The 9347-nt window shown below is 32.5% G+C and overlaps 1 long non-coding RNA gene across 1 annotated transcript; it reads left to right on the top strand.

Moving 5' to 3' along the window:
- Positions 1 to 749: 749 nt before the first annotated feature.
- LOC149803832 (uncharacterized) lies at positions 750 to 8708 on the top strand. Its single transcript, XR_016419987.1, has 3 exons — positions 750 to 862; positions 7717 to 7820; positions 8547 to 8708. It is a non-coding gene; the product is annotated as an uncharacterized LOC149803832 (long non-coding RNA).
- Positions 8709 to 9347: the final 639 nt, after the last annotated feature.

Genomic DNA, 9347 nt, shown 5'->3' on the forward strand with positions numbered 1-9347 from the left:
AAGCACGCATTCAGTATTCATTCTCTAAGGATTTCTTACGGGGTCGTGTGAGGTATGGATAATAGCAAACAGAGATAAAAATTCTATATTCTTAGGTTGATCTGTGCCGATTCAACCTTGTTGTTTTAAGCACTCTAAATAGATGATCTCAAATGGGTAATTATTTAGTATTGAGTTTATGAAACGAGTTGAATAATATCCAACTTTTGCTCATTTTACCCATTTGAGATTCTGTTTATCACATAGTTTTTATTTTAATGGAAATATTTTAGAGAGGAACAAGAAGAAATAATTTCCTTCATTCTGCTTCAGACGATGCATCTTTCATTTGTTGTACTTTAAAAGAAAAGTCCCATATGCTAGTTAAATTAATAACACGCAGTTCTATAACCAGTAGCATTTAAAAGTAGATTATTTTTTCCAAATTATAATTCAAAGAGCAACTGTCCTTACAGACAAAGCCACTTTTCAGCACAGGATCACCAATGGAAATTTCAGTATGACATGACATGTTTAGGATCGTGTCAGGTTAGATGAGCGCACACACGTTTCAGTAAGAATGCTTACAATGTTTCCACGTAAAGTGTGTCATTTTCACTGCTGTGTTGTTGGATATTCATGTGAAGGGATGATTACTAGATGCAGAAATTCCAGATTTACTTTAATGTATTTGTAACCGGATGTTTGCACTATTTCATTTAGAATAGTACTGTAGATATAAACATAGATTTATTTAGAATTGCATCACAAAATAAGAAACATTAGCTCGTTGGAGCTATTGTACCATATTAAAATGCTGTGATTGGATAACTTTCTCTTGGTTTGGAGACCGGTCTATGTCCAAATTCTTCTCTAAACAGAGGTGAGTTTATTTACTCCTGTAAGTGAACATTTAAACCGTGCTTTGAAAGACACAATGCCTCTTTGTTTCATGGTTTTTGTAGTGAAAATTCTTAAGTCATTGTTTAGTTTCTTGGACTTTCCATTTCAGGACCTTATAATTATGAGTTGCCTCGAATATACGGATTAGAACATTTCAGCAAGTGTATTTACCAAAACGTTAAACTGTATCACTCGTAATACCCTGCATGGCGTGAGCAATTTAGTTTGCGATGTATAAATTATCACATGCTCCTGTCTTATTCAAGTTTCATCTGCAGTTACGTTTAATATAGATCCAGGTCAACAGTCATAAATACTTGAGAAGTCATATAATATGTTCGTGTTTAACAGGAAGAATAAATAGAGTACGCATGTACCAACGCACAGCGTTTTTGTATTTTATTTTACAGATTCATGCATTTAAATGATGGAGGCAACGAAAACTAAAGGTGAACTCAGAATAGAGATTTGTGCTTGTCTCGATTCTCCCTTATCAGTTCCCCGTTTTAATTTGATGGATGGATGGATGGATGGATTGTTAGTTGGATGGCTTTTAACGGCAATTTCAGCGCTCTGTTTTCCTATATTTTGTCGAGGGAATAGGAACTAAGTGCCTTTCCCTGGGCATATATCGAACTTAGGAGAGTCTTTATATGTATAGATTTTTAAAATTTCCTCTCATAACTTTCCTCTAGCATCTCTATAAGTTTCTCTTGTATAACACTCACCGGTAAAACTAAATGGTGGGAATATGCACAACGCAACACGATGGAATTTTAAGGGAAAATACACAACCCAACACGATCTTACCTAGCTCCTTTGTAATTCTGAGGGAATATAAGCAACGCAAAACACGAATTTACCAAACTCAGTTGTAATTACAAAGGAATTCACACAACACAAGACAATCTTACAAAGCTCGACTGTAATTCTGAGGGAATATACACAACGCAACACGACCTTGCTAAGCTCGACCGTAATTCTAATCTGTGTTACACGTTAAAATGAACCATAATAATATAAAGCCGTATTGACATTACTTTATCCCTCGTGAATCCTTGAGGCCAGGTGAAAATAAATTTGCAAGTAAAATGACGAAGACATATGTCAGCTGCAAATAATTTTGAGCAAACTGAATACTAACATAACCTACATTAAGTTTCGTATCTGTTGCGGTCGCATGAAACTGAATTATCACTAAGTAAATCTTTGTGTTGTTTGAAAACAAGACATGTGCCATCGAAATGATAAATTGTCGGTGTATTATGAATTAATCCGTCTGTAAGTTAGGAAATAAAGATAATACATAACTGTCACTTCTAATTTTATAAGCGTTTTGGAAAATGCTCGAAATATAACTGAGACAAGAAAGCTCAGTATGAGGAACTCCGGAATAGATCCCTCATTCTTCTTGACCTTCTTTGTTTTTTAATATTTGCATAAGTATGCACACAACTTCACATAATAATGGACCTCAGATGGTTAGTAAGGAAGTAAAATTCGGCAATGTGTTTGTCAATTCAATTCCACTGGCCCTTAAAAATCAAACAATTATGAAAGGAACATTAAAATCTGGTCAGTACGATGATGGATGATATAAATACTGCTTTGGTTTAGATATAAAGGAACGAAGGTTATAAGAGACATCAGCCAGTTTGTATTATTCAAAGCACAAACCAACACAAACACATACCAGCACATATTGTTGCCATTGGACAACGGAAAACAAAGAAACAAAGACTAATTTTAATCAGAAACCATAGCCATTATTTGCTACTTATAAATTTTATGTCGCCTTTTTGCTGCTTCTTTCTGATTGTCTGTCTGTCTTTCTATCTTTTCTCAAAGGTATTTGGACGTTCTTATATAAGGTGGAGAATATATGTCTTTTGGACGCCATGCGACATTGTATGTGTATTAACTAAAACATGCCGAATGAGTTTGGAGGGATTTGCATAGTGTTAGTGAGTAGAACGAATTAAAGATGTCTGATCATCTTTCATCTACCGAGATAGAATTCTTAACCTTGCTAATGATCTCCCCACAGCCAATAGCAAGAATGAAATGCACTGAGTAGAATTTTAAATAATATGAATCGCAAACGTTTATCTGTAATTCCAAGCTCACGCGTGTTTATTTAAAGATCAGCTCTCCTTCTTATTCTGTACGGGCAACCTTTGTTGAATTGTGTTAGACTGGTTTCATCTTCAGGTCTGCTTTTCACTTAAAAAGAGAATTAAAGCAGAGATGATCAGTCCAGGGCAAACTACAAAGTAAATATGGATTAAAGATAATCAGTCGAGGGCAAACTGTAGTATAAATATGGATTAAAGATAACCAGTCGAGGGCAAGCTGTAAAGTAAATATAGATGAATGATAGATATAATATTTTCCAGATTACTTTCACGTTAAATAGCGTAATCTCAAATAAACAGATGCCATATTGCTTGCATCACTATGTTATTGATGCATATGGTTTAACTCACCTATTTCAGAAATACACTGCCAACGTCAAAAGACTATTTATTTTTCTGTTCAAGTTTAGTTTAAATATATATTATTGCCTAAAAGTAACACGCTGAGAAAGGACACGAAAGCATCTCACACGAATTAGAAAATTCCTCTCCATTACAGAAGAGAAATCTTATCTCTGCTAATCATGCTGTCTGCATAAGCATCCCCAGGTATACGATGTTCTATTTTCAGTACAGTGGAATAAAGTGCAAAATGTTACATCTATTCACTATTGTTTCGTACTCTATAGACATTTTGAGGACGAATCTCGTGCACAAAGCCTCACGAGCAAGTACGAAACCAGGTTCAAATAACGTCCAAGATTTGAAATCGTTAAAGTATTTACTCTTATTTTACTTCTCTGCATCTAACAACATTTTCACAGAAGTCAATTAATCCTCTGAAATGATAAAATTATTGTAATGATTACGTATATTTGACCTAATCCAGTCAATATATTCAATATTTCACTAGCCGGTAATGAAATATGATTTAGGGTCTTATACTGGATACATGGTGTCCATTTTGTTTATATACAAGAAAAAACTTGTCACTCGAATGTATGAATCTGCCTTTTAAAAGAATGTTGTACGACTGAATTCACAATACATGGCAACTCAGTCTCTCGTGGATTATTAACCACGTGATCAGATACAGAAAAAAGCAGATCATATAAGTAAACCTGAAGGTTCAAGATAAAAGTTGAATTTCCATTTTAGTATTGTCGTGTGAGGTTCAGTGGAAGGGGAACGATAATACACTGTAGCATCAAGCGATTTCAGTTGTCTCATTTCGTTGTTTCTACAACAAGAGCGGTTGTTTATTAGTAGTTTTTTTTCCGGTCGTGGAAACATATATTTCAATTATTATCCAAATGGTTTATTTGGGATTGAAGACAGGATAATTTCTGATTGCTTCTAAGAACGCATTTACACCTGTTCCAAATCAACCAACCTAGCTGATCGATTCATCTAGATTTACAGGAAAGATGATTTACTGAAATGTTTATTCATTCGTAGGCACGTGATAAAAAATTAACAATTCCCTCATAATTATTCATCATCTAAATGGAACAGGAACCTGAATCAATAACAAATATCAATGCCATTTCATCGGTAACCTTAAAAGTATCCCAGTGGGAGGCGATACAATTCTGAAATGTCTTTTTTACCTCTGTAAGACTTTAATTGGAAAAATTTAAAAAAATTCAATCGACATCAACAACCTAATGGAAATTAACAAACGTTAAGTAGACCAACACGATTGATTACCGAATCGAGACTTTTGAAAAACTTACCTGACTTTTGTTCAGGTTTACATCTGACGACTGAAATTCAGCTTTCGATTATTGTTCAAGATTGACTAACTAGAGCAATATATTTCAAATCGAAGAAACTGAGCGTCTAGTTATTCGTTCTTGCAACCTTTCGTGATCGAAATCGGACTTTGGACTTTGTACTGTATAATGCAGAACGGACTGACGTATCATATACCTTCGGTTAAGGTTACCAAAAGTATTTCGTTGCGGTGCAGAAAGATTTGCTCGCAGTAAGTAATAAGTTCAAGAATAAAGTTGCATTTATCTGTTTATTGTCTACATTTTACATAATCTTGAGAAAGGCATTAATGTCCTAAAATTGTTTAATGTCTGCTCATTTATTTATTTAGTTTCATTTATTGTGTGTGTGTGTGTATATATATATATATATATATATATATATATATATATATATATATATATATATATATATATATATATATATATATATATATATTAAATATGTGAACTCATCAATATTATGAATATAATGTTTAAAAGAGAATTTATTTTCATTTCCAATTAGTCGAAATGTATATGTCTGTCTCTCTGCCTGCCTGCATGCATGTATGTATGTATGTATGTATGTATGTATTGCATTTTAGAGACTGCAAAAATAAAACAAAATTACAAATTAAAATATTTGAGTGAATAAAATGTGTTCTGTCCAAAAAAAGAACTTTTGGAGCGAAATTAAATATTTCTCAAGGCAAATTATGCTATCTCATCTTTCACACACACACACACACACACACACACACACACATATATATATTAAATATGTGAACTCATCAATATTATGAATATAATGTTTAAAAGAGAACTTATTTTTATTTCCAGTTAGTCGAAATGTATATGTCTGTCTGTCTGTCTATCTGCCTACCTGCCTGCATGCACGCATGCATGCCTGCATGTATGTATGTATGTATGTATGTATGTATGTATTTATGTATGTATGTTTGTATGTATTGCATTTTAGAGACTGCAAAAATAAAACAAAATTAAAAATTAAAATATCTGAGTGAATAAAATGTGTTCTGTCCAAAAAAAGAACTTTTGCAGCGAAACTAAATGTTTTTCAAGGCAAATTATACTATCTCATCTTTCACACACACACACACACATATATATATATATTAAATATGTGAACTCATCAATATTATGAATATAATGTTTAAAAGAGAACTTATTTTTATTTCCAGTTAGTCGAAATGTATATGTCTGTCTGTCTGTCTATCTGCCTACCTGCCTGCATGCACGCATGCATGCCTGCATGTATGTATGTATGTATGTATGTATGTATGTATGTATGTATGTATTTATGTATGTATGTTTGTATGTATTGCATTTTAGAGACTGCAAAAATAAAACAAAATTAAAAATTAAAATATCTGAGTGAATAAAATGTGTTCTGTCCAAAAAAAGAACTTTTGCAGCGAAACTAAATGTTTTTCAAGGCAAATTATGCTATCTCATCTTTCACACACACACACACACACACACACACACACACACATATATATATATATATATATATTAAATATGTGAACTCATCAATATTATGAATATAATGTTTAAAAGAGAACTTATTTTTATTTCCAGTTAGTCGAAATGTATATGTCTGTCTGTCTGTCTATCTGCCTACCTGCCTGCATGCACGCATGCATGCCTGCATGTATGTATGTATGTATGTATATATGTATTTATGTATGTATGTTTGTATGTATTGCATTTTAGAGACTGCAAAAATAAAACAAAATTAAAAATTAAAATATCTGAGTGAATAAAATGTGTTCTGTCCAGAAAAAGAACTTTTGCAGCGAAACTAAATGTTTTTCAAGGCAAATTATGCTATCTCATCTTTCACACACACACACACACACACACACACATATATATATATATATATATATATATATATATATATATATATATATATATATATATATATATATATATATATATATATATATATATATATATATATATATATATATATATATATATATATATACATATATATATATATATATATATATATATATATATATTCTTTTCAAATAAATGTAGCATCCACTGTAGTATACGGATATATCTATCGTAGACATAATTTTTTCTTATTTTGTTATCAATCACCGGGGACGGCGGTTTTGATGTATTAATTTACAGATAGGGATTGTTAACGGGCAGTTTGCATTTTAATTCAGAGTGTCTCGCTTATCATATTCACGAAATATGTGCTGTGGTATAATATTACGTCTGTATCTTTTATAAAATTATATACCACAGAGCCTCACCTGATATATATTACACGTATTGAATATCCTCTGATAGCACAGATCTCCGATTCGAGAAAACTCAAGGCAGACTGGAAACTATATCGATTGTATCATGTTTTAAGGCACAAATATTGCGTAGAACAGATGTAGTATTGAAGATTAGTTAGGCTCAGTCAGATTAGACCGCTGCATTCCGTCGCCAGTTGGGTGTCGTGTCGTCCATATGCCCCCTCCTCCACTGAGCCTGTATGTATTTAGAAAACTTGACAAGTCTTTATGCGTTTGAAATTTCCTTAAAGAGTTCCGAGAACATTCAAAATATAAATTGAACATATTTTGAAAATTATTATAATACTAGACAACTCGGACTGAAGTACAAGTAATGACAGTATCGTCTGCTATAGTTTTTGGTTTGGGTTCATTGCTAGACGGTAAGCAACTTTTTATTAATGTCACTTATGGATGACAGATTATTTGCTTCAGGACGAAGTAAGGCGATATATCACTAAACACATATTTCACTCCAATTTATGGTCTGCACCATTTGCACGACTGGACAATTTATTTAGATTCTGTTGTTGTTGCATACAATATACCTTTGCATTACGTGCAAATGCTTCTCTTTACAATTCAAAATACACTGCAAATAGTGATACACGATATTGTAGCAACTGATTTGAAGTCTTAATATAACGAATACTGATATTGTGATTTTGATTTCAGATAATTTGTAAAGGAGCCATAATAATAGGCAGAGTGAAGTGTAACCAGCCGACCCTGTGATATTCATCTTTTAAAATAAAAATCAAATAATTAAGAAGCAAAAGGTAAAGCAAAGAACTGAAATAAGTATTTTATTGCGTATCCTTTGTTATAAGAATCTATAGAACAAGGGTCAATAATACTTCAGCACACCTTGTCGATTAATTTGATCAGGTATGACAGTCGATTAAGCTGCTTCTTCTGAGTTGAGGTACTATGACATTAAATTGGTGCTAAGGTTATGAGTTGATATTAATTAAGATTAAAGGGCACGTGAAAGTGGTGCACATTAAACCTCTGAAGAATGGTCTTACTGAACTTAAATTACTTCCGGAACTGCTGTCTTTTCGATTTGACCTGTATACACTAGTTGGATTAAAATGAAGTGATTCAGCGATGTCCTGGTTGATTTGAGGTTTTAAAAAAAAAAAGCTAATGTGGCAACACTTCTAATTCACCGTAAGAAAAAAACGATGAATCCTGTTCATGCGGGCAGTCAGGGGCACTCAAAGATTAACGTCCCCATGGCTTGACAGACCAGAGTACAGATGAATGATTGTTTAAAGTTATGCTGGGGGAAAGGTTAAATAATTCAAATAGTTAATATAACTGAAATATTTCTTACTTAATCAATGAAAATGAGGATTTCTATAATCATTGAACCAATAATAAAACAAGTAAGTAAAAATTAAACCACCATTAATAGTCTTCTAATGAGAAAAGAACAGGAATGTATGCACAAGCAAAATATAATTAGCAGTATCGAAGTAAGGCATCGTGATTGATTTCAGGAACAGTTGGGAGGTGCTGAAAGCATAGAAGCCCAAGTAGCTGGACATTAAACACAGTTGGAGAGAAATGTTAAAGAAAATATATTCAAATAAAGAACTATAATGCCAAGGAAATGGAAGCTAAGTGCGAAGGAAACAATGAGGCAGCCGACCCAAGCTGACCTGGACGGGTATTGAACCCTCGACTCTCAGACTTTTTACTAAGGGAGAAAGAGCTATATATTACCTTTGTAAAATAGTATTCATTCTTGACTTTAATACCGTTCTTTCGGAATCTAAAATCGGAGTTTTTAGTTGTGTTTAGATATAATTTGAGAGGAATCGTTTATTTAAATTATTAAATGCAATTAAAAAGTGCTCATTGACTCTTTAGACTAAAACACTACTTGGGATTATTGTGAATATATTCAAAGATATGCTGGATTATATCATTGTGATACATAAAGACTATTTGTATACATGTAAATCAGCATATTTTCTGAAGTGTTGCATCATATTTTTTGTTAATAATCAACTAATGAACATTTCTATTCTCGTATGTTATTTTATAAACAACTAGCTTCAACCAAACTTTAATTTTATCTGACCACATCATCTCTTGATGCCGACAATGTTCCTTTAATGTATTTTATCATATCTATGAAAATGTTTAATTTAGTAAAGTGCATATTTGTCACATTATTTATGATGTGTTAAAACTTAGTATTTGTGTCGTGTATTGCACTTACCGTGCTATTTGCTAAGTGTCTACATAGTCTGATCGGTCAAGTGATTTTAATGTGATTTAAGACTCCCAGGTAG

The sequence above is a fragment of the Sinohyriopsis cumingii genome, chromosome 3 (assembly GCF_028554795.1).
Source record: "Sinohyriopsis cumingii isolate HCF-2022 chromosome 3, ASM2855479v2, whole genome shotgun sequence".
NCBI lineage: Eukaryota > Metazoa > Mollusca > Bivalvia > Unionida > Unionidae > Sinohyriopsis > Sinohyriopsis cumingii.